The 27,514-nt window shown below is 46.6% G+C and overlaps 1 protein-coding gene across 1 annotated transcript in view; it reads left to right on the top strand.

The window, feature by feature from the left end:
• LOC311223749 (estrogen receptor beta-like) overlaps positions 1–27,514 on the top strand; it is a gene marked incomplete at its 3' end in the record, with an annotated part of 186,967 nt that overhangs the window by 62,916 nt on the left and 96,537 nt on the right.

Below are 27,514 nucleotides of genomic sequence, written 5' to 3'. Positions count from 1 at the left end.
TGTGTGTGTGTGTGTGTGTGTGTGTGTGTGTGTGTGTGTGTGTGTGTGTGTGTGTGTTGTGTGTGAGAGAGAGAGAGAGAGAGAGAGAGAGAGAGAGAGAGAAGAGAGGAGAGAGAGAGAGAGAGAGAGGAGATGAGAGAGAGAGAGAGAGAGAGAGAGAGAGAGAGAGAGAGAGAGAGAGAGAGAGAGAGGAGAGAGAGAGAGAGAGTGTCTATGACCGGAGAGGGTTTGTGTGTGTGTGTGTGTGTGTGTGTGTGTGTGTGTGTCTATGACAGAGAGGGTTTGTGTGTGTGTGTGTGTGTGTGTGTGTGTGTGTGTGTGTGTGTGTGTGTGTGTGTGTGTGTGTGTGTGTGTGACCTTGTACGCTTGTCCTTGTAAGAACCACATGTGCTCAGAATGATAGAGCGATATGCGACATCAGTGAGGACATTTTTGGCCAGTCCCCACTTTAAAATAACCCATTTCAGGTTAGGGTTTAGGGTTAGGGTTAGGATTAGGGTTAGGGTTTAGGATTAGAATTAGGATTAGGGTTAGGGTTAGGTTAATGTTGAGGTGAGGGTTAATAGGTAATGATATGGCATAAGGTTCGGTTAAGGGGTTAATGAAGGAATGTAGTCAATGGAATTTGGTTAATAATCCTCTGCATATATCATGCATAGTGTGTGTGTGTGTGTGGGTGTGTGTGAATGTGTTATTACGTGTGAATGTGACTATGTTAACTTAATAATGTGTTAGTACAGTATGTGTGTTAGTATGTGAATGTGTTAGTACAGTGTGTGTGTTAGTATGTGAATGTGTTAGTATCTGTGTGTGAATGAGTTAGTATGTGTGTGTGAATGTGTTAGTATCTGTGTGTGAATGTGTTAGTATGTGTGTGTGTTAGTATGTGTGTGTGAATGTGTTAGTATGTGTGTGAGTGTGTTAGTATGTGTGTGTGAAAGTGTTAGTATGTGTGTGTGAAAGTGTTAGTATGTGTGTGTGAGTGTGTTAGTATGTGTGTGTGTATGTGTTAGTATGTGTGTGTGAATGTGTTAGTATGTGTGTGTGTATGTGTTAGTATGTGTGTGTGAAAGTGTTAGTATGTGTGTGTGAATGTGTTAGTATGTGTGTGTGTATGTGTTAGTATGTGTGTGTGAATGTGTTAGTATGTGTGTGTGAATGTGTTAGTATGTGTGTGTGAATGTGTTAGTATGTGTGTGTGAATGTGTAGTATCTGTGTGTGAATGTGTTAGTATGTGTGTGTGATGTGTTAGTATGTGTGTGTGTGAATGTGTTAGTATGTGTGATAGTATCTGTGAATGGTCTATTTTATTACCTGTTTATTATGTCTATTTATTATTTAGTATTATTGCACAATCAAAGCGGGCATGGCCACCCGCATTTCACTGTATGCCCTGGTATGTATGTGACAAATAAACTTCTTGAATCTTGAATCTTGAGTGTGTTGATATGTGTGAATGTGTTATTACGTGTGTATGTGACTGTGTTGATATGTGTGAACGTGTGTGTGTGTGTGTGTATGTGTGTGTGTGTGTGTGTGTGTGTGTCTGAATGTGGTAGTGTTTGTGTGTGTGTGTGTGTGTATGTGTGTGTCTGAATGTGGTAGTGTGTGGTGTGTGTGAGTTAGTTGTGTACACAGAAGTCTTAGCTTCTCTCTCTCTCACGCTCCTTTCTCCCTCTCTCTCTGTTTGTCTCTCTCTCTGTTTTGTCTGTCTCTCTCTCTCTCTCCATCTCTCCTCTCTCTCTCTCTCTCTCTCCTCTCTCTCTCTCTCTCTCTCTCTCTCTCTATCTCTCTCTCTCTCTCTCTCTCTCTCTCTCTCTCTCTCTCTCTCTCTCTCTCTCTCTCCTCTCCATCTCTCTTGGCTGGTATACACCTCCACCGCTGGGAAGTACAGGAAGCAGAGGACGGCACGTTTCCCTCGAGACGTCCTGGTTGAAGTGACGCCTCGACACAAACACCTGGTTCTGCAGCAGAGGGGGAGCAGATTGACTCTCTCCTCGGTCTGACTTCCTGAGAGGACATTGACTTCCTGTCACCAGGGGAAGTGAGGAATTATCTACGTCCTGCCAGGGTCTCCTCCAACACACACCTAGATGTACTTAATAGACCCTGTCATTGTCTCCTCTGAGTCCTTGGGGAGGTGCTATCTGATGCTGCTGAGCCTGTCGCTGATGAGCAAATCATTACCTTTTCCAGGGAGTCATTTAAAGGAACACGCCAACGTTTCAGGAAATGAGCTTATCGTCTTCTCCAGAGAGAGACAAGAAGATAGATACCAGTTTCCTCTCTGTGCGTTCAGTAGAAAGCTATCTGGCTGCACGTTAGCACTAGCTTAGCACAATGAATGGAAGCGGACAGTGCCGGTTAGCCTTCGGGAGAGGTGTTAGTTGGACAATTTAAAATTCTTAAATTTTTTAATTCCTTATTGAGGAGTAACAACCCTACCCTACCCTACCATAGCTGACCCAGTGATAAATGTGTTTTAAATTGACCAAGGGGACCAAAATCAAGAGAGCGAACCCTCGGATTGTGATGTCATATAGAATCAGGGGCCGCTTTGTAGACGGCGAGGGGGACTTACATCCAAATGAGGTTTCAATTCTGGTTGAGACCTGCTAGCAATTATAGAATGTGAACCTTGTTTGGGTATGAGAACTGAACTTAAAGAACTATACCAGTCTCATCTTTTAGACCATACCAGTCTTAATTTTTTAGACCATACCAGTAAAATCTTTTTGGCCATACCAGTCTTAATTATTTAGACCATAACAGATTTTTTTAGACCATACAGTACAATTCTTTAGACCATACCAGTAAAAATGTATAGACCATACCAGTAAAATGTTTTAGACCATACCAGTCTAATTATTTGCAGCGGTACAGTGGTGTAGTGGTTAACATCTCACAGCAAGAAGATCCTGGGTTCGATTCCCGCTTGGGGACCAGGTTGCCCGTGCTCGCAAGGGTTTCCCCTCCAGAAAAAGAGATAAACCCAATGGAAAAACATGCAGAACAGATCGCTAACGCTGGCGCGTCTCTGACGAAGACGGACAGGAGCACTTATCTGCTCTCGGCTGCCCTTGGGGGAAAGGACGACGGGATGGGTCAAGTGCAGAGAAGAGAGGAAATTACCCAAAAATGACCTAAAAATAAATGCATGTCTGTGTTTCCTATGTGTCGCCCATCTCACATGTGTGTGTCGCTGCATGACTACGTAGCAATGTGTGTTACAAAGGAAGACTTCTTCAAGTCCAGTTTTGTCATTAATATACTGGAGATGCCCCCATCTATAACAAGATGTTGTGTTTGTAGGTTGTATAATTATGGTGGTGTGTTTTAGCTGATACCAGCTTACCTTACTAAATGCAATTCAAACTACCATGGATGTTGAAAAGGGGTGGAGCCACGAGACTTAAAAGATATTTGAATTTTGATTCATGATTTGGAAAGTCACAGGGAACGTATTTTTCATCTACAAATCAAAGTCTCTGGGAGATTCTATGACAATACCCCAAATGTAGACAGTCAAAATACATTTTGGATTGTAGCCTCTTAAGGAACACTCCAACATTTTGGGAAATTAGCTTATTTGCCATCTACCCTGGAGTTAGACAAGAAGATACATACACTTTTCTTCTTTCTATAATGTCAATTTCTCCACCATTTTTCATCAGATTGCAATGCCGTTTTTTGCTAGACGTTCACAGAAAGGTGGATAAACTAACTGTGTTGTATTTTATGGCAATAACGTTCAGGTTTGTTCCAGCCGTGAGATATGATCCAGAAAAAATAAAGAAAAAAGCTTTTTTTTATTGACAGGGGCTGGCATGAGCTGGAAAGTGTCCTTTTTTATTTATTTGAAAGCCCTTGGTCTTTTCTCTCAAAAGACTACACTCAAAATTAGGTTGCGCCAAATCCTCGCGTCAATAAACACCTTTTTTTCCCCGACTCGATGGGCTGAGATTTCTATAAACTAATATTTCACTAATAACACTTAAAATCATTGGTAAACAAATGTAGTGCGGAACATATACACTTTGACTGCTGTTTTGATAGGGTTAGGGTCTTTACACTTGGCTACATTTGAAAAAGAAACGCAACATTAATTCATACATTCTATAGAGATGGATTTATGGTGTGATATCAATCTCGTACCGGTACCGGACCGCTCGGGTTTAAGAGGTTAAAGGTCATGTCAGTAAGATATTTAATTGTTTGGAATGAGAACCATGTAGACTCAAACCAAATACAATTTTGTGGAATAAGTACATAATTCAATGTCACATTACAGTTTTGAGTTCTCATTCCAAGCAAACAAATATGTTACTGATATGACGTTTAAATACATATTTAATAATGTGTTTTGAACAGCTTTGAATAGACGCTCGTCAATCATTTCGGCTACGCCGCAGGGAGCTTTCAAGTCCTCAGCTTGACGGTCTATAGACGTTTGCAGCATAGTATCCACCTTTTAACCAAAGCGACCAAAGCTCTCCTCTGATCTTATAGTTTGGCTTCTTGGAAGTGCTTCTCAAGAAGTGCACTTTGAATGAACTGGGCGAGTGACGCACACCTTCCTGGGGCTGCAAGGTGGCGTTCGATGGTTCATCCATGATTCAGCGTTTCTTTGGCAGTCGCTCGTCTTGTGTGCATCTAGTCGTCTAATGCAGTGAACGCTGAACTGCCTGTTTGATTGTCACGGAGACGGGGAGTGGAAAATCCGTCTGTAAGCTGTTTTAATTTTTGGGCTAAAAAGAACGAGGCTGAGATGAGCAGAACAGACGACCTGTGTTAATTTTGGCAGCTATTTTTATAATGCTCCTTTTTGCTTTTTCATCATATTTAATCACCTTCATTTATTTTTCATTTAGTGAGTTTTAGTCAACTACAGTCAATGAGCATTTTAGTCTTAGTCAGTTTTAGTCTCGATTTTGTCTTTTTTGTTTTAGTCTAGATTGTCTAGTTTTCGTTAATAAAAAAAAAATACATTTTATTCTCTTGTAATGCAATTCTATGTACCACTACAGTCAGTCAAATTCACATGAATTTCTATTGGGATCATAGATTCATGTAGACGCCCCTCTCCCCACTCCCCCATAACGTAATGAGTTAAAGATGTAAACAGTTAAAGACCCTCACCAGTCTTGAAATAACAAAAACAGTAAAGTGAACCGAACGTTTTCACAGCCCATGTGAAGCAGACATGACCCCTGGTTGTACAAAAAGAATATATACATTTAAAGCATAGAAGTGCTCCACATATACACCATGTTAATCAAACCAATAGTTTTAGTCTTAGTCAAGTGTCAAATGCTCCTTTTTCGTTTATCATATTTAGTCACCTTCATTTATTTTTCTTTTAGTCAGTTTTAGTCAACTACAGGTCTGAGCATTTTAGTCTTAGTCACTTTTAGTCTCGATTTTGTCTTTTTTGTTTTAGTCTAGATTTAGTCAGGGGAAAAATCTTTGTTGACTACCATATTTAGTCATAATTTTCGTTGACAACATTAATAATAATAATAATAATAATAATAATAATAATAATAATAATAATAATAATAATAATAATAATAATAATGGATTGGATTTATATAGCGCTCTTCTCTGACTCAGAGCGCTTCACAGAGTCCATTATTCGTTCATACACAGTCATACCGGTGGTGGTAAGCTACAATTGCAGCCAGAGCTGCCCTGAGGCAGACTCACGGAAGCGTGGCGAATAATCATCGCCTACGGCCCCTCCGACCACCACCAACATTCATTCACATGCATACACATTCATACGAGGCAAGTAGGTTAAGTGTCTTGCCCAAGGACACAACGGCAATGGGATGGACATGGGCTTGAGCGGGATTCGAACCACCAACCCTTCGATCATTGGACGCCCCGCTCTACCCCTGAGCCATAGCCGCAGACGACAGACCGTCATCATGACATGAGCAATGAGAAAGTAGAGAGAGTCTACTGTACGTTGACATCATCTTAAACCTATGTGAAGATAAGTTAAGGGAACGCATAGGTGTCCTTCACGCCGGGGACACTGGGCATGTGGCCCCACCACTTTTTAAAACGTTTAATGTGTTAAAAATGCTCTGAGAAATAGTGTGCAAAAAGAAATAATAATAATAATAATAATAATAATCGAATATAATAGAAATACTTTATTCATCCCGAGGGAAATTTGGCACTACAGATCGCTCACAGTAAACAGTAAACATTTAGGTAGTCAATAACAAAAGTCACGAATAAGAATAAAAATAAGACTAAGAATAAAATACGGTCCGGGATATATATTTTCTATGTTATGTCTATACATTATACAGAAATATACAGAAATATGCAGTAAATGTACAGTAAAAAGTGTGGAATTGTACAGTAATAATAATAATAATAATACTTTTATTTTTAATAACCAAACGATATCTCAAGGTGCTTCACAGCAAAAGAGAGAATACAAGGTTAAAAGTAAAAACATAGGAGCAGCAAAACAGGCCCCAGTGGAAGAGTGAAATAAATTAGTCTTATTAAGGCTGGTTTTGAAGGCAGCAGATGTAATGTAATAAATGAGAACGCTTTGAGAAAGGTCTATTTGCCCAATAAGAGAACATCCTGTATGATGCAATGTAAATATAGGAGAAACTAATCTGTGTGTCCATCACACAGTATTATCTCAAGAACAGTTTGTCCGCTCACTCTCGCTGTGAGTATTTCTGGGGACCCAAGGACACACGGTGTCGGACTTGGTGCACTTGGTGCGTGGGAATTGGATCGCGGTGGGAAGGTTTACAGAGGAAGACAGACGAGACGGTATAAAGTTAACTCAACAAACTGAATGTTGTTTTTTTATTTATCTGAAAAGTGTCCCCACCACTTTTCAAAACCAAGTGATGTCCTGGACGGTTGAGGACGGCTCTCGTAGGGACAACGTTCTCCCCATCAGCCTAAACCAAGGTGTTGTGAAGGGCCAGATTAAACCGAATATATATATTTATTTATATATATATATTTAATTGTATTTGTATATTCTCTAATATTCCCTGATATCCCTTGTATATTCCTTGTACAATATGCATTGAATATCCATTCTAGCCTACTGAACATCCCATAATAGTCTCCATTCTACTATTGGTCGAGACCTTGGTGCCAGGCTGCCATACCCCTCAGACCCAGTTCAAACGTACCGCTCCACATGTACGAACAAGTCCTAGTTCCGCGTAGGAATCTGACTACCGCACCACTAATGGGACTATTTGTTCATAGTGCGTATATATACTGCGCTACTAAAGTAGGACTTCCTTTTCAGTCCAGTTTCTTACCCTCCAATAGAGTCACAGACGTAAAGCCTCCCCGCGACGCCACGTGTGGGAGTAAGGCCAAGTTCGCCTACCATCGGTATTGAGACATCGTGTATATTAATATTTGAATAGTCATATTTGGCACTATATCGTCGAGTTGGACGTAGTCTATTAAGCTAATAATAGTCTGTTAATATATAGTGCTTCGTGCGGTGAGAATACTACCGTAGTCAGTACCCCATCGTTTCGGGCAGAGAACTGGCTGCTTATCCAGGGTGGTTGACCCCACGTGAAGCTGCACCCGAGGAGCCCCAGAGCCGACGAGCGAGTGGACCTGTATACCGGATTATTCTACCGACGACAGCCCGCCTTCCCAGGCACGGATTATGCTTTGTATACTTTGATTATTCCATGGATAAAGACCCCCGACACTGCCGTGTGTTGGAACCCCCCCCCCCTGGAGAGGACGCAAGGTGAGGAGACGCTCTGCAAGACGAGGTCGCTTCACGTCTCTCCTCCGTGGACCGGATGACGCCGGCCCACAAAGAGTCCACCTGCTTTCATCTGTGGTCCAAGGATCGCCGGCGCATTGAACGGCACTACAGTGGGTTCACCTGGGATACCCTTGGCCGGATGAGGCAGCCGGATTCTACCCCCCCCCCCTCCTACTCCTGTCGGCTTACAAGCGACCGGATTAACCCCCCCTAGTGTGTCCAGTATATAATCATTAAAGTATCATTGCTGTTATTCCTTAAACTATTCCAGGTCGTATATGTACCACCTGCGCCTTCAGAGATTGGACATTCTCTATTGATATACCGACGAATACTCTTGCCATAAAAGTGCATACTAATTTCCATTCATAAATGTGATTGATTTGATTAAGTGCTTGCTCTACACACCATCGCTGTGTAGAAATAAAGACCTATTTCTAATTCGTACATTTGTGTTGGATCCGTTTCATCTACGTGACAGTGTTCATCATAATATATTTATGCCGTGTACTGGGTGGCCGAATATTAAGTACAAAGGTAGTGGTAGTAAGTATCATATCTAGTAATACAGTCAGGGAATTGTACCCCTCAGTTACAATTGGTCCTTCGAGCCGGAGGGTAATTAGTGTAATATTAATATAGTGTTATTAATATTGAAATGGCCTATGATGAACACTCCACGAAACGATCCTCCTAACCAACGCCCGCAGCGCGAACGACGGCTCCCTCAGTACTTAGAGGCTTACGCTGTCAGTCAACAACCTAGTCTTCTACTAACAGTAAACGCGGTAAAACTAGAAAGTAAAAGTATGTCTAACCCCAACGCCCAGACTAGCCCGACCATAGAGGCCCCTACGGGTTCTAATGTAACTGACCAAGTTCACGGTGGGGACCAGTGGGAACCAGACATGACTTCACACCCCGCCAGTACTGAAGAAGTAGTCCCAGACGAGTCCCGGGAGGAATACAACGCTACCGAGAGAGAACTCGGCACGGAAGAAGACGGGGAGAGCACCGTGGAGATAGAGCTCCAAGGCTCCGCAAGGAGTACCCCGAGGGAAGGCTCCCCTATACAACCGCCTTCTCCCAGCGAGGCAGAGAGGACCCTACAGCAGGCCTTCCTCATCAGCCTGAACGCCGCTGCTGAACGCGACCGACTGCAGATCCAGCAGCGGAGCGAAGAAGAGCATATACGTCTAGAAATAAGACGCATTCAGAGAGAAGAGAATGTGGCCCGAGACCGAGCAGACAGCCAGCGAGCAGCTGCTGGTGCTCTACGGGACGCAGAGCGCGACAGACAGCAAGCGCAACTAATAGAACAGCTGATCAGACGGACAACACCCTCTCCCTCCGCCAGAGGCTCCAGGAACTCGTCTAGACACACCTCCAGGGCGGCATCCCCTAGCCGAGTAAACAACCCTGAACTTGACCAACAGACGAGGTCTATACCCCCCACAAACCACCTCCCCCCACCGGTCCAAGCGAGACCTAGCAACCGGGAAGGAGCAGCATATCCTGTGGAGAGGCTAAACCAGAGACTACAAGCACTGGATGACCTAACTGAAGACGAAGAGGAAGAGGAGGAGAACCACGCCCGACGACAGCACAGTACTCTACCGGACCAGGAGGTCCGGTACAGCCCAGGCTATACTCCCGCGGAGCTGCGCTACAGACCCCCGACTCTATACACGGGTGAGCACGACGCACGACCCGCACCGAGGAACAGCACCTGGACAAGCGGGCCATGGTACACTGCCGGTACCAGCCCATACCAAGGAGCGGGAGGAGACTCGCCTAGGAGGCCTCTCCCCCAACGCTCGCCGATGTATCCACAGTCAGCGTCATACATTGGCACGCCTATGGTACCCGACTTCACCCAAGAGAACCGGGCCCAGTATACAGAACTCTGCATGTGTCTGGAGACCATGTTGGTGGATGTATTGGATGAACGCCACAAATACGCCATCCTACTGAAGCACTTAAAGGTACCCCGCGCACATAATATAGCGCTCGCCTACGCGACTTCCACCACCCCATACACAGCAGCGCTGGTAGCATTGGACCAGAGGTATGGGCGCATATGGGATTACGTGATCCAGGAGATCCGACACATCGACCGCTTACCCCCAGCAATAGACAATCGAGCACTGGACGACCTGTCCATCAGAGTGCAGTCCCTGGTAGGGATGTTGGGAGCGCAGAGAGAGAAGGGGAGGCATGAACTTTACGCCAACTCAAATGTGGAAAGGATCTTGGAGAAGCTGCCGCCCGCTCGACAGGAGCGTTTTAGGCGACAGAGGGACCACCGAGACCCGAATGGCCCCGAACCGAACCTCCTCGATCTAGCAGACTTCCTGGCGAGAGAAGTCAGCAGCCTACGGCTAGATACATTCGGACGGAGCACCCCTGGCTCCAGAGAAGGAACCAGACGACTAAATGATGGAAGATCGGTGACTGTGATGCACCAATCGGAGTCAGTACCGAGCAGCAGGAGCCGCAGTACCCCCTCCAGAACGGAGAAGTGGAAGATAGTGTGCCCCTACTGTGAGAAAGAACACTGGCTAGCGCAATGTGACTCCTTCCCCAAGCTGAACGCGGAGGAAGCAAGTCAATGGATAAAGTCCAACAAGCGCTGTTTTCGCTGTGCGCGCTCACACATGGCAGCCGAATGCCGCTTAAAGAAAAGGTGCACCAAGTGCGATGGAGCCCATCTGGACATACTTCACGACAGTAACAGACGGCGCCCTTCACCCGCACCATCCAGCAGCAAAGCGAGCGTCATGTACATCGATCCCGCCAGCAGCAGTGGAGCCCGAGTACTCCTAAAAGTAGTGCGTGTGACACTAAGCTACCAGAATAAAGTCCTGGACACTTACGCCGTCCTCGATGACGGGTCCGAGAAGACCCTTCTGCTCGCCTCCGCTGCGGCCCAGCTAGGGCTGCGGGGAAGCGAAACCCAAATGACAATTCGGACAATAAGACGAGATTTGAAGACGATAAAGGGCGAGAATGTCTCATTCTCTATCGCAGCAAGCGGCCAGCCTGAGCGACGGTACCAGATTACAGACGCTTTCACCAGCCAAGAAATAGGACTGTCGCGGTACACACACCCCGTCGCCAAGCTGATGGAGAAATATGTACATCTGCGCAAGTTACCGATCCCGCTCATAGACAATGCTATGCCGACCCTGTTGATAGGCTCCGACCATGCAGACCTCATTGTCCCGATAGACCGGGTTCATACCGGACCCCGAGGCTGTCCTGCAGCAGTCGAGACCCGTTTGGGATGGACTCTCCAAGGCCCGCTCGCCAAATCTCTCAACCGAAGTACAGCCACTAGATGTCTCCACTCCCGAGTCACAGAGGGAGAAACCGCACTCCTGCAACACGTAGAGCGGCTATGGACCTTGGAACAAATGCCCTTTAAGAACGGAAAGAAAGACATTCGCTCTAAAGATGACATTTACGCCATTCACCTCCTCGAGACAGGGACCAAGAGAGTCCCGGTCAACGGCGTGTTGAGATACGCCACGCCACTCCTGCGGCGAGAAGGAATGCCTACTTTCCACGCCAAGACAGATGCCACAGAACGGTACCTGCTGAACACGGAGCGGCGCTTAGCCAAGAACCCCGCCCAAGAGAGTGTATACCGCGCTGAGATTGAGAAGCTCATCACAGCGGGACACGTCACAAAGATGGACATTAAAGAGGCTGACCAGACCACTGAATCGTGGTACGTGCCTCACCACAAGGTCCATCACAACGGTAAAGACCGCATAGTATTTAACTGCAGCTACCAGATCGGATCCCAAAATCTGAATAAAGAGTTACTGCCCGGTCCTACACTTGGCCCCTCCCTACTCGGCGTTCTACTCCGCTTCCGCCAGGAAAGGGTGGCCATCAGCGGGGACATTAAAGGAATGTTCCTGCAGGTGAGATTAGTAGAGGCGGACAAGCCCCTGTTACGGTTCCTATGGAGAGAGAAGCCAGGAGATGAGCACCCAGCCATCTACCAATGGGAAGTCCTCCCCTTCGGAACGACGTGCAGCCCCTGCTGTGCTACATTTGCACTACAGAAACATGTAGCAGAGGACCCAGCAGCGGACGAAGAGGTCCGACACAGCGTAAAGAACAGCTTCTACGTAGACAACTGTCTACAAAGCCTTTCAACCCAAGAAGAAGCCGAGGCTCTCCTGATTAAACTCCGCGCCTCATTGATCAAAGGCGGCTTTGATCTCAGGCAGTGGGCCAGCAGCGATCCGCAAGTACTGCGCAGCCTCTCTTCCGAGGACAAGGCAGCCAGCAGCGAGACCTGGATGGCTACAATCCCGGGAGAAGCCCAGGAGATGACCCTGGGATTGGTGTGGCGGAGCAGGGAAGGCCGGCGGCGGCGCCGACCACCAGACGGAGTGTGTACACAACACTCGCCCGACAATATGACCCGCTAGGATGTATTCTACCGTACACCACCAGGGCAAAAATGATTGTACGAGCATTGTGGGACAAGGACCAGGGCTGGGACGACCCCATTCCCGCACACCTTGCATCCACCTGGAGAGAGTGGGAGATGGAGCTCCACTCACTCCCAGGCGTTAATATGCGCCGAAGCTACTTCCCACCCATAGCCGCAGACGACAGACCGTCATCATGACATGAGCAATGAGAAAGTAGAGAGAGTCTACTGTACGTTGACATCATCTTAAACCTATGTGAAGATAAGTTAAGGGAACGCATAGGTGTCCTTCACGCCGGGGACACTGGGCATGTGGCCCCACCACTTTTTAAAACGTTTAATGTGTTAAAAATGCTCTGAGAAATAGTGTGCAAAAAGAAATAATAATAATAATAATAATAATAATCGAATATAATAGAAATACTTTATTCATCCCGAGGGAAATTTGGCACTACAGATCGCTCACAGTAAACAGTAAACATTTAGGTAGTCAATAACAAAAGTCACGAATAAGAATAAAAATAAGACTAAGAATAAAATACGGTCCGGGATATATATTTTCTATGTTATGTCTATACATTATACAGAAATATACAGAAATATGCAGTAAATGTACAGTAAAAAGTGTGGAATTGTACAGTAATAATAATAATAATAATACTTTTATTTTTAATAACCAAACGATATCTCAAGGTGCTTCACAGCAAAAGAGAGAATACAAGGTTAAAAGTAAAAACATAGGAGCAGCAAAACAGGCCCCAGTGGAAGAGTGAAATAAATGAGTCTTATTAAGGCTGGTTTTGAAGGCAGCAGATGTAATGTAATAAATGAGAACGCTTTGAGAAAGGTCTATTTGCCCAATAAGAGAACATCCTGTATGATGCAATGTAAATATAGGAGAAACTAATCTGTGTGTCCATCACACAGTATTATCTCAAGAACAGTTTGTCCGCTCACTCTCGCTGTGAGTATTTCTGGGGACCCAAGGACACACGGTGTCGGACTTGGTGCACTTTGGACGCGTGGGAATTGGATCGCGGTGGGAAGGTTTACAGAGGAAGACAGACGAGACGGTATAAAGTTAACTCAACAAACTGAATGTTGTTTTTTTATTTATCTGAAAAGTGTCCCCACCACTTTTCAAAACCAAGTGATGTCCTGGACGGTTGAGGACGGCTCTCGTAGGGACAACGTTCTCCCCATCAGCCTAAACCAAGGTGTTGTGAAGGGCCAGATTAAACCGAATATATATATTTATTTATATATATATATTTAATTGTATTTGTATATTCTCTAATATTCCCTGATATCCCTTGTATATTCCTTGTACAATATGCATTGAATATCCATTCTAGCCTACTGAACATCCCATAATAGTCTCCATTCTACTATTGGTCGAGACCTTGGTGCCAGGCTGCCATACCCCTCAGACCCAGTTCAAACGTACCGCTCCACATGTACGAACAAGTCCTAGTTCCGCGTAGGAATCTGACTACCGCACCACTAATGGGACTATTTGTTCATAGTGCGTATATATACTGCGCTACTAAAGTAGGACTTCCTTTTCAGTCCAGTTTCTTACCCTCCAATAGAGTCACAGACGTAAAGCCTCCCCGCGACGCCACGTGTGGGAGTAAGGCCAAGTTCGCCTACCATCGGTATTGAGACATCGTGTATATTAATATTTGAATAGTCATATTTGGCACTATATCGTCGAGTTGGACGTAGTCTATTAAGCTAATAATAGTCTGTTAATATATAGTGCTTCGTGCGGTGAGAATACTACCGTAGTCAGTACCCCATCGTTTCGGGCAGAGAACTGGCTGCTTATCCAGGGTGGTTGACCCCACGTGAAGCTGCACCCGAGGAGCCCCAGAGCCGACGAGCGAGTGGACCTGTATACCGGATTATTCTACCGACGACAGCCCGCCTTCCCAGGCACGGATTATGCTTTGTATACTTTGATTATTCCATGGATAAAGACCCCCGACACTGCCGTGTGTTGGAACCCCCCCCCCTGGAGAGGACGCAAGGTGAGGAGACGCTCTGCAAGACGAGGTCGCTTCACGTCTCTCCTCCGTGGACCGGATGACGCCGGCCCACAAAGAGTCCACCTGCTTTCATCTGTGGTCCAAGGATCGCCGGCGCATTGAACGGCACTACAGTGGGTTCACCTGGGATACCCTTGGCCGGATGAGGCAGCCGGATTCTACCCCCCCCCCTCCTACTCCTGTCGGCTTACAAGCGACCGGATTAACCCCCCCTAGTGTGTCCAGTATATAATCATTAAAGTATCATTGCTGTTATTCCTTAAACTATTCCAGGTCGTATATGTACCACCTGCGCCTTCAGAGATTGGACATTCTCTATTGATATACCGACGAATACTCTTGCCATAAAAGTGCATACTAATTTCCATTCATAAATGTGATTGATTTGATTAAGTGCTTGCTCTACACACCATCGCTGTGTAGAAATAAAGACCTATTTCTAATTCGTACATTTGTGTTGGATCCGTTTCATCTACGTGACAGTGTTCATCATAATATATTTATGCCGTGTACTGGGTGGCCGAATATTAAGTACAAAGGTAGTGGTAGTAAGTATCATATCTAGTAATACAGTCAGGGAATTGTACCCCTCAGTTACAATTGGTCCTTCGAGCCGGAGGGTAATTAGTGTAATATTAATATAGTGTTATTAATATTGAAATGGCCTATGATGAACACTCCACGAAACGATCCTCCTAACCAACGCCCGCAGCGCGAACGACGGCTCCCTCAGTACTTAGAGGCTTACGCTGTCAGTCAACAACCTAGTCTTCTACTAACAGTAAACGCGGTAAAACTAGAAAGTAAAAGTATGTCTAACCCCAACGCCCAGACTAGCCCGACCATAGAGGCCCCTACGGGTTCTAATGTAACTGACCAAGTTCACGGTGGGGACCAGTGGGAACCAGACATGACTTCACACCCCGCCAGTACTGAAGAAGTAGTCCCCGACGAGTCCCGGGAGGAATACAACGCTACCGAGAGAGAACTCGGCACGGAAGAAGACGGGGAGAGCACCGTGGAGATAGAGCTCCAAGGCTCCGCAAGGAGTACCCCGAGGGAAGGCTCCCCTATACAACCGCCTTCTCCCAGCGAGGCAGAGAGGACCCTACAGCAGGCCTTCCTCATCAGCCTGAACGCCGCTGCTGAACGCGACCGACTGCAGATCCAGCAGCGGAGCGAAGAAGAGCATATACGTCTAGAAATAAGACGCATTCAGAGAGAAGAGAATGTGGCCCGAGACCGAGCAGACAGCCAGCGAGCAGCTGCTGGTGCTCTACGGGACGCAGAGCGCGACAGACAGCAAGCGCAACTAATAGAACAGCTGATCAGACGGACAACACCCTCTCCCTCCGCCAGAGGCTCCAGGAACTCGTCTAGACACACCTCCAGGGCGGCATCCCCTAGCCGAGTAAACAACCCTGAACTTGACCAACAGACGAGGTCTATACCCCCCACAAACCACCTCCCCCCACCGGTCCAAGCGAGACCTAGCAACCGGGAAGGAGCAGCATATCCTGTGGAGAGGCTAAACCAGAGACTACAAGCACTGGATGACCTAACTGAAGACGAAGAGGAAGAGGAGGAGAACCACGCCCGACGACAGCACAGTACTCTACCGGACCAGGAGGTCCGGTACAGCCCAGGCTATACTCCCGCGGAGCTGCGCTACAGACCCCCGACTCTATACACGGGTGAGCACGACGCACGACCCGCACCGAGGAACAGCACCTGGACAAGCGGGCCATGGTACACTGCCGGTACCAGCCCATACCAAGGAGCGGGAGGAGACTCGCCTAGGAGGCCTCTCCCCCAACGCTCGCCGATGTATCCACAGTCAGCGTCATACATTGGCACGCCTATGGTACCCGACTTCACCCAAGAGAACCGGGCCCAGTATACAGAACTCTGCATGTGTCTGGAGACCATGTTGGTGGATGTATTGGATGAACGCCACAAATACGCCATCCTACTGAAGCACTTAAAGGTACCCCGCGCACATAATATAGCGCTCGCCTACGCGACTTCCACCACCCCATACACAGCAGCGCTGGTAGCATTGGACCAGAGGTATGGGCGCATATGGGATTACGTGATCCAGGAGATCCGACACATCGACCGCTTACCCCCAGCAATAGACAATCGAGCACTGGACGACCTGTCCATCAGAGTGCAGTCCCTGGTAGGGATGTTGGGAGCGCAGAGAGAGAAGGGGAGGCATGAACTTTACGCCAACTCAAATGTGGAAAGGATCTTGGAGAAGCTGCCGCCCGCTCGACAGGAGCGTTTTAGGCGACAGAGGGACCACCGAGACCCGAATGGCCCCGAACCGAACCTCCTCGATCTAGCAGACTTCCTGGCGAGAGAAGTCAGCAGCCTACGGCTAGATACATTCGGACGGAGCACCCCTGGCTCCAGAGAAGGAACCAGACGACTAAATGATGGAAGATCGGTGACTGTGATGCACCAATCGGAGTCAGTACCGAGCAGCAGGAGCCGCAGTACCCCCTCCAGAACGGAGAAGTGGAAGATAGTGTGCCCCTACTGTGAGAAAGAACACTGGCTAGCGCAATGTGACTCCTTCCCCAAGCTGAACGCGGAGGAAGCAAGTCAATGGATAAAGTCCAACAAGCGCTGTTTTCGCTGTGCGCGCTCACACATGGCAGCCGAATGCCGCTTAAAGAAAAGGTGCACCAAGTGCGATGGAGCCCATCTGGACATACTTCACGACAGTAACAGACGGCGCCCTTCACCCGCACCATCCAGCAGCAAAGCGAGCGTCATGTACATCGATCCCGCCAGCAGCAGTGGAGCCCGAGTACTCCTAAAAGTAGTGCGTGTGACACTAAGCTACCAGAATAAAGTCCTGGACACTTACGCCGTCCTCGATGACGGGTCCGAGAAGACCCTTCTGCTCGCCTCCGCTGCGGCCCAGCTAGGGCTGCGGGGAAGCGAAACCCAAATGACAATTCGGACAATAAGACGAGATTTGAAGACGATAAAGGGCGAGAATGTCTCATTCTCTATCGCAGCAAGCGGCCAGCCTGAGCGACGGTACCAGATTACAGACGCTTTCACCAGCCAAGAAATAGGACTGTCGCGGTACACACACCCCGTCGCCAAGCTGATGGAGAAATATGTACATCTGCGCAAGTTACCGATCCCGCTCATAGACAATGCTATGCCGACCCTGTTGATAGGCTCCGACCATGCAGACCTCATTGTCCCGATAGACCGGGTTCATACCGGACCCCGAGGCTGTCCTGCAGCAGTCGAGACCCGTTTGGGATGGACTCTCCAAGGCCCGCTCGCCAAATCTCTCAACCGAAGTACAGCCACTAGATGTCTCCACTCCCGAGTCACAGAGGGAGAAACCGCACTCCTGCAACACATAGAGCGGCTATGGACCTTGGAACAAATGCCCTTTAAGAACGGAAAGAAAGACATTCGCTCTAAAGATGACATTTACGCCATTCACCTCCTCGAGACAGGGACCAAGAGAGTCCCGGTCAACGGCGTGTTGAGATACGCCACGCCACTCCTGCGGCGAGAAGGAATGCCTACTTTCCACGCCAAGACAGATGCCACAGAACGGTACCTGCTGAACACGGAGCGGCGCTTAGCCAAGAACCCCGCCCAAGAGAGTGTATACCGCGCTGAGATTGAGAAGCTCATCACAGCGGGACACGTCACAAAGATGGACATTAAAGAGGCTGACCAGACCACTGAATCGTGGTACGTGCCTCACCACAAGGTCCATCACAACGGTAAAGACCGCATAGTATTTAACTGCAGCTACCAGATCGGATCCCAAAATCTGAATAAAGAGTTACTGCCCGGTCCTACACTTGGCCCCTCCCTACTCGGCGTTCTACTCCGCTTCCGCCAGGAAAGGGTGGCCATCAGCGGGGACATTAAAGGAATGTTCCTGCAGGTGAGATTAGTAGAGGCGGACAAGCCCCTGTTACGGTTCCTATGGAGAGAGAAGCCAGGAGATGAGCACCCAGCCATCTACCAATGGGAAGTCCTCCCCTTCGGAACGACGTGCAGCCCCTGCTGTGCTACATTTGCACTACAGAAACATGTAGCAGAGGACCCAGCAGCGGACGAAGAGGTCCGACACAGCGTAAAGAACAGCTTCTACGTAGACAACTGTCTACAAAGCCTTTCAACCCAAGAAGAAGCCGAGGCTCTCCTGATTAAACTCCGCGCCTCATTGATCAAAGGCGGCTTTGATCTCAGGCAGTGGGCCAGCAGCGATCCGCAAGTACTGCGCAGCCTCTCTTCCGAGGACAAGGCAGCCAGCAGCGAGACCTGGATGGCTACAATCCCGGGAGAAGCCCAGGAGATGACCCTGGGATTGGTGTGGCGGAGCAGGGAAGGCCGGCGGCGGCGCCGACCACCAGACGGAGTGTGTACACAACACTCGCCCGACAATATGACCCGCTAGGATGTATTCTACCGTACACCACCAGGGCAAAAATGATTGTACGAGCATTGTGGGACAAGGACCAGGGCTGGGACGACCCCATTCCCGCACACCTTGCATCCACCTGGAGAGAGTGGGAGATGGAGCTCCACTCACTCCCAGGCGTTAATATGCGCCGAAGCTACTTCCCACCCACGGTGAGGCCAGAGACATGTAAAATGGACTTACACGTCTTCAGTGACGCCTCAGAGGTCGCATACGGATCAGTAGCCTACTTGCGGGCCCAAGAGAAGGGGGGAGAGATCTACACAGCATTTGTCCTCGCCCGCTCGAGAATAGCCCCACGCAAGCAACAATCTATCCCACGTCTAGAGCTCTGCGCAGCCCTAGCCGGAGCGCACCTAGCCACGCTCATCCAACGTGAGCTCACCATACCGGTGTCTAGAACAATCCTGTGGTCAGATTCCACGACGGTACTCGCCTGGATCAAATCGGACTCATGCAAGTACAAAGTCTTCGTGGGAGTCAGAGTCACCGAGATTCAAGACTTAACCGAAGAGTTAACCGGAGAAACAGAGTGGCGCTACGTTGATACAAAACAGAACCCAGCTGACGTCATCACCCGGGGGATCCCCCTGGATGACCTCACCCGTCACAATGCTTACAGTGACGGCCCCGCATTCCTAAGACTCCCGGAAGGACAGTGGCCCATGCCTATCCCGAGGGAAGCAAGTCCAGAGGAGGTGGAAAATAAGAAGCCTGTGTTCTGTGGATTGAGCACTGTTATCTCCGCAGACCCCAACACACTCCTGATGGGGCGGCTAGATCCTGCATTACCCCAGACAATGTACCGGCCTGAAGAAGCGAACGGCCGACGAATGTGGAGGTACAGCCAAGTATTAGCCGACAAGTTTTGGAGCAGTTTCCTACTGCACTACCTACCGTCTCTACAGACCCGCCAGAAGTGGGTAAAGGAGAGAGACAATTTGACAGAAGGAACAGTCGTCATGATTATTGATCAATCACTGCCCAGAGCTATGTGGCCGGCCGGCCGCGTAAGCAAAGTGATCACCGGTGCCGACGGCAAGGTCCGAGCAGCTGAAGTGCTCGTCCAGGGTCGCACTTACACCCGTCCCGTGGCGAGGCTCATAGAGCTGCCCCGACTCCCAGACACAATCGATGATGACCATGACCCTATAACCCTATGACTTTGTGAAGTTGACTGACCCCTACAGCAAACCCTTATGTGTAAATAGACAACGCGATTAATCTGTCTCTGTTTAACTGATTAGGTCTGGGACCAATCAGGGGGTGGCTGTTGTGAAGGGCCAGATTAAACCGAATATATATATTTATTTATATATATATATTTAATTGTATTTGTATATTCTCTAATATTCCCTGATATCCCTTGTATATTCCTTGTACAATATGCATTGAATATCCATTCTAGCCTACTGAACATCCCATAATAGTCTCCATTCTACTATTGGTCGAGACCTTGGTGCCAGGCTGCCATACCCCTCAGACCCAGTTCAAACGTACCGCTCCACATGTACGAACAAGTCCTAGTTCCGCGTAGGAATCTGACTACCGCACCACTAATGGGACTATTTGTTCATAGTGCGTATATATACTGCGCTACTAAAGTAGGACTTCCTTTTCAGTCCAGTTTCTTACCCTCCAATAGAGTCACAGACGTAAAGCCTCCCCGCGACGCCACGTGTGGGAGTAAGGCCAAGTTCGCCTACCATCGGTATTGAGACATCGTGTATATTAATATTTGAATAGTCATATTTGGCACTATATCGTCGAGTTGGACGTAGTCTATTAAGCTAATAATAGTCTGTTAATATATAGTGCTTCGTGCGGTGAGAATACTACCGTAGTCAGTACCCCATCGTTTCGGGCAGAGAACTGGCTGCTTATCCAGGGTGGTTGACCCCACGTGAAGCTGCACCCGAGGAGCCCCAGAGCCGACGAGCGAGTGGACCTGTATACCGGATTATTCTACCGACGACAGCCCGCCTTCCCAGGCACGGATTATGCTTTGTATACTTTGATTATTCCATGGATAAAGACCCCCGACACTGCCGTGTGTTGGAACCCCCCCCCCCTGGAGAGGACGCAAGGTGAGGAGACGCTCTGCAAGACGAGGTCGCTTCACGTCTCTCCTCCGTGGACCGGATGACGCCGGCCCACAAAGAGTCCACCTGCTTTCATCTGTGGTCCAAGGATCGCCGGCGCATTGAACGGCACTACAGTGGGTTCACCTGGGATACCCTTGGCCGGATGAGGCAGCCGGATTCTACCCCCCCCCCCCTCCTACTCCTGTCGGCTTACAAGCGACCGGATTAACCCCCCCTAGTGTGTCCAGTATATAATCATTAAAGTATCATTGCTGTTATTCCTTAAACTATTCCAGGTCGTATATGTACCACCTGCGCCTTCAGAGATTGGACATTCTCTATTGATATACCGACGAATACTCTTGCCATAAAAGTGCATACTAATTTCCATTCATAAATGTGATTGATTTGATTAAGTGCTTGCTCTACACACCATCGCTGTGTAGAAATAAAGACCTATTTCTAATTCGTACATTTGTGTTGGATCCGTTTCATCTACGTGACAGTGTTCATCATAATATATTTATGCCGTGTACTGGGTGGCCGAATATTAAGTACAAAGGTAGTGGTAGTAAGTATCATATCTAGTAATACAGTCAGGGAATTGTACCCCTCAGTGACACAAGGTGCTTGATTGATTGATTGATTGATTGAAAATGTTATTAACAGATTGCAGAATGGGTACAATACAGTACGGCTCAATACACACAATTGTTAAGGGGATGCAGACCAGAGAAAGACTTTCGTCTTGTTTACATCAGAGTATGCTTCCTTGTGGAACACCATAGCTTACTGGGAGGGGGGGGGGGGGTAGTGTACCGTTTACCTCCACCGTCCACCATCTGTTCTCTCCCCTCCAGGTAGGATTGCATCCAGCTCACTAATGACCTATCAAAATGCAAGACGTTACCTGGCAGGAAACGTCCCTAAACGGTACCCAGCCTTATCAAAGCCTTGGTCCACCCCGACAGTCCTCTGTGAGACCCAGGCCCGTCATGATAAAGTGTTTGAGGTACGCTGACAGGGACTGACCTCTGAATGAATCTAGGAAGCGTCTTGTGGAAATCGGAGGACACTGAATCAAGGATGCGGCAGATTACAGCGAGACCACCTGTTGTGCACAGAGCTACCGACTGCATCCAGGTTAACCCGAGGACGGGGAGACTGCACCTTCATTTCATTTCATTTATTAATTTATTTATTTAGAAGGGACAACATCTATGAATGGACAATACATATAATGCAAGGGATGCTAATTTTCATCATCAGTCCCCAAACATAAAACAAATAAAAATACAAAAACAGAGCAATATAAAAACATGAAAAAAAGAACAATAATTTACAAAAACATGGCTACAAAGCTAAAAGGACCAAGACCATAAATGTCCTATATGGTGAAACCATGTTTATTTAATATATATATATTTTTTTTTTACTTTGAGTTTAAATGTAGTTTAAAGATTAATGAGATTAATTCTCCTCAGAAGGGTTCAAGGACTCCTTGAAAAGGAGTTCCTTTTATAGGAAGATCATTAATTTAGTATTTATACAGGAGACACCTTATCTTGAGGCTGACGTAAACAGATTTCAGAATAAGATTATCATGTGATCGATCGTCAAGCCAAAGAGAGCGAAGGTGTCCTCATAGCTGTAAGACGTTCTACTCACTTGGGCTCAGAGGGGAGTGTTGACGGTCCAATCACTTTGTACAATAGACTATAATGGCACTAAAATTACTTCGATACAAGCCTACGCTCTGAGTTCCTTTCACCAGCATTTATATGACTCACTGACCTCCATATCATTAGATCTTCCAGAATATCAGGTTTTGATAGAGGGTGATTTCAATGCTGTGCAGTATGGCTCCATGATATTGATCGAACAGGAGCAACAGAGATCAACGACTTGCATCCAGTGCATAACAGAAATTAGCTGTTGATTATGGAGTAACTGTCATCTGGCATAATGATGAATCCTACTATTAGATTTTCTTTTTTCCCCTGTTCGACATAAGAACTTTTCAAGAATTTATTATATTATTTTTGTCTCCACAGCTCTTCTTAGTGTCATCCGTAGTGTCACCGATATGGTCCTATCTGATCATACGACTGAGGCTCAGCTGAATGAATTCATTCATATTAATGGTGATCCTCCAGTGTTATGGCACGAGGTCAAAGGTCGCATCATAAATGAAACAATATCCTTTAGCGTCAAATCTTAATAAAGTTAGACGTTTATGGAAACTGAAATTGCAGTGCTGGAAGGAAGGAATGCTGAATAATAACATTCAGAATAGACAGAAGTTATTGGATGAACTTAATGAGCTGTTGAAACAGCAAGCAGAATGCATCATTCATCGCACCAGACAGCATCACTGTGGCTGCGTTCACACCACACGCCTTAGGGCTCAATTCTCATTCATTGCTCAGATCAGATTTGGTTCCGCTCTTCAAACTAAACCAATATCACGCTCCAGTGTGAACTGCTCACGCTCCCGAACTGACCCGCATGCGCACATGAACAATAAAGAAGATGGACGTGAGAAATCTAGACTAGAGTGACGTAAAAGTGGCATGAAAGTCGCATGACTTTTTCAGACGGAGGTTGCATTGCAAAATAAATCAGACCTGTATCTGGTTTAGGACCACCACCACAGATCAGATCAGAATTGAAAAGATCAGATTCCATGTGATTTGTGCTGTTCAGCCTCCTTCTTGCTCTTATCATTTAGAAAACATTTCAGCAATCAGGACCAAAGAGGGAAATCTAACCTCTGATCCAATAAAGATTAAATAGTGCTTTTGAATTATTAAAAAAGTGGGAGGTTGTAGAATCATTACATTTACCTAAGCTGCCCTCGGAGGCAGTGTGTTCATTAGAAGCACCTATCACTCCTGAAGAGCTAAGAGAAGCCATTAAATCAATGGATGTTGGCAGACCCCCAGGCCTGGACGGACGATTTAGACGCACAGGTCTGAAGGGATGAAGGCAGAACCCCAGGCCTGGATGGATTACCTCCACAATTATACCGCTCTTTTTGGCCTCAGCTTGGCCCTCTGCATGTTGATGATGCTTCATCAGCAGAGGCTCCTTTCCCACCGAGTCAAACATGGCTATTATTTACAGTATCTGATGCAAAAGAAGGACAATCCTCCAAACAAAGGTGACAAAGTTGTTCATACTCTCCAAGAGGTAGGTATAGATAGATAGATAGATAGATAGATAGATAGATAGATAGATAGATAGATAGATAGATAGATAGATAGATAGATAGATAGATAGATAGATAGATAGATAGATAGATAGATAGATAGATAGATAGATAGATAGATAGATAGATAGATAGATAGATAGATAGATAAATAACTCACCATGAAGGGGAGGCAAAGGATCAGACAATTATTTGCAGAGCCCTGTCCTTATTCCAAAATACATACATAACTCAGACAATTGTTTTTGTGTAGGTAGGTAGGTTTTTGTGTAGGTATAACTTTACTGGCCATGTTAACAATCCTTGCCAATTTGTTCTTATTATTGGCCCCAAGGTTTTTCAGAGCGTTTTCCTGGGTCTCGCGACTCGCCCCTTCCTCGATGTTGATTACCTTGATGAGCGCGCTCCTTTCCAAAAGTTGAACTAGTTTCAACTTTATGCGCTGGGAGCGCTCCGCCCAAAAACGCTGCTACCGAGAGCTCATAAACGCGAGGCGCGGCGCTGGGAAGAGGAGCGCGCCTGTCGCGCCTGTAGCATAGAAATGAATGACAGGAAGGAGCTGACAACTCTCTACTTTTGTAGACTAGCTCTAGAATATCCCTACTTACAGTAAAACTATTCAACTTTCTTTCCGTGAATTCCAAGATGTACAGAAGTTCTATAACCTCCCGGGCTCTTCTGTCTTTCTTCTGTCTACAGTTGCGTGCAGTGATTATAGGGTGGCACGGTGGCACAGTGGTCAGCACTGATGCCTCACAGCAAGAAGGTCCCGGGTTCAAACCCCAGCAGGGGGTCTTTCTCTGTGGAGTCTGCATGTTCTCTCCCTGTGTCTGCGTGGGATTCCTCCGGGTACTCCGGTTTCCTCCAACCCCAAAAGACCTGCAGGTTTCCTACCGTTGCCAAGGTACTGCCGTTACGACTGGAGTTGGTCCCCAGGCGATGCACTGTGTGGCTGAACCACTGACCCAAAATAGTTAGGATGGGTCAAATGCAGAGGATGAATTTAACAAGCAGAGACGATGTGGAATCAGAGTATAACCCAAATGTCGGGTGTATTTAATGAGAAAAGAAGAAGAACAGAATCCAGTCGCTAGACAGTACGGGGTAGTCAGACGAGCGGGGAGGTCGTAGCCACTATAGCCAGGAGTGGATACTCAGACTGTCCCGGGAGCGAGCGGGTACGGGGTAGTCAGACGAGCGGGGAGGTCGTAGCCACTAGCCAGGAGTGGATACTCAGACTGTCCCGGGAGCGAGCGGGTACGGGGTAGTCAGACGGGCGTAGGGGTCGTAGCCAGGAGAGGGTCCTCATACAGTCCAGGGATGTTCATGGAGAGAGTGGTCAGGCAGGCAGAGGTCATTCACGAGAATCCAAGATGGGGGAACAGGGGAGTGGAGCCAGGCAGCAAAGGAGGAGAAGGACGTTAGAAGCACAATAGAACACGGACTGATAAATAGAACAAGGCACGAGAATACGGACTGACTGGAAATAAGGAACTACGATCTGGCAGCCTCATGACATCTGGGCCAGGTCTAAGTAGGGTTGGTAATTAGCTGGTAGATGTCACTCAGCTGCTCCTCCGGCTGACACACACACCTGCACCCCATCCTGTAATCAGAGAGAGAGGAAGAGAGGGAGAGAGGGAGAGAGGGAGAGTAGCTAGGTCGGGATAGAGTGGGAGAACCAAGGGTATTAGAGGATGGGAAGCCTGGAGGACTGGAGGGGCATGACACTTTAAGGTGCTGTAAGTGGTATTTTTGTTAAAATAAGTGTTAAGTATAGTTCTACACGACGACAACTGATTGAGAGTGTCTGGTCAGTAACATGGGTCTCCCAGTCCCTCCACTCTGCAGTAAACACAAAATACATTTTCTGGTATCCCGTTCCCACTTTATCCAATCAGGAGAGAGAACTAGCGATGCTCGATATTGGCTTTTTTACCGATACCGATATACCGATATTGTCCAACTCTTAATTTCCTATACCGATATCAACCGATACCGATATATGCAGGGTTTCCCCCCCCCCCAAAAAACAGAATAATTTCAGGTAATTAACATTACATATCTCTTGTCGTGTAATTAACACAACATTATGCATACTTTGACAATAAATAAAATAATTATTTGTTCTAACTTGCTTGCCTGGGTAAATAAAGGTTAAATAAATGTAATTTATTTTTAAAAAAACAATATTTTTTTTTGAAAACCGATACCGATATTTTCCGATATCACATTTTTATGCCAATATCGGCCGATAATATCGGTAGGCCGATAATATCGGACATCCCTAGAGAGAACCCTAGATATTTTCATTTATTTCATGAGATCTTGCCAAGCCGAATTAGCTTACTGCACTGGCAGATTATTTTACAAATTTCAAGCGCCCATTTGCTTAAAACTAGTTTTTATTTCTTATTTTTTCAGTGTGGAGTTCTCTCTCCTGATTCGATAAAGTGGGAATGGGATACCAGAAAATGTATTGTGTGTTTATTGCAGAGCAGGAGGGACTGAGAGACCCATGTTACTGACCAGACACTCTACACAGCATATCAGTGATGGCTGTCGGAATGTAGAACTATTATTGTTAAGCCTTAAGGTCCCCCTATAGGGGGACCCTGCTTTTCTTTATCATAAATCGATCAATAGAGACCGTATTAGATCCCCAATTATCATATCATGATCTTCGAGATCGCCAAATGATTGACGGAGCTAGAGCCCCGGGAGTCGGGGGTGGTAATGTGTACTTTTGCGTACTTTGGGGCACGCCTCACATATCGGCATGTAACTCGAGAACCGCTGAACGGATCTTATCAGCTGAAAGGGCAATCGACAGGCAACAAATCGGGCTTTAATTCTACCTATATATTGTATTAAAAGAAATGCACACCCGAGCCACTAGAGGTCGGCAAAGAATCGTCCACATGTGGGCCCTTGGATGTTAAGAGGTTAATGTTTTTGAATTTTGTAGCCAAGAGTAAATACCATAACCCTATCAAAAACAGTAGTCAAAGTGTATATTTTCATTTTTACAGATGTTTTATACGATTGATCGGAAATACGAATGTATCGGAAAATGCTAATTATCGTAAAAAACGCAAGGGAATTACTAAATCCAGATTCAACCCTGCCATTGGAAAGAGGAGCATTTTCCCTATCCATAGATGTATGATTTGGCCATAATAAGGTCAAGGTCAAGTTCAAGGTCAAATATGAATTTATAATTAAAATCGATTATCATTAATTACTGTATCTACAAATCCTTCTGTTTAATCATCTTCTCTTTATTCATTTGCTTAGATTTTTTGTACACATGATCTCAATAAGGTGGTGAATGAGCTCAGTGAGCATTTTCTCATACCCGATTAAATTTTCTCGTCAAAGATGCAAAGATCATAAATCATAATTTATATTCTCCTTTTCTTCATTACAATTTACTCAGCCTAGTAACAGA

The sequence above is a fragment of the Notolepis coatsorum genome (assembly GCF_963971535.1).
Source record: "Notolepis coatsorum genome assembly, chromosome: 2".
Lineage (NCBI taxonomy): Eukaryota > Metazoa > Chordata > Actinopteri > Aulopiformes > Paralepididae > Notolepis > Notolepis coatsorum.
The sequence above is the reverse complement of the archived record's forward strand: the minus strand, read 5'-3'. Positions and strand labels throughout refer to the sequence as shown.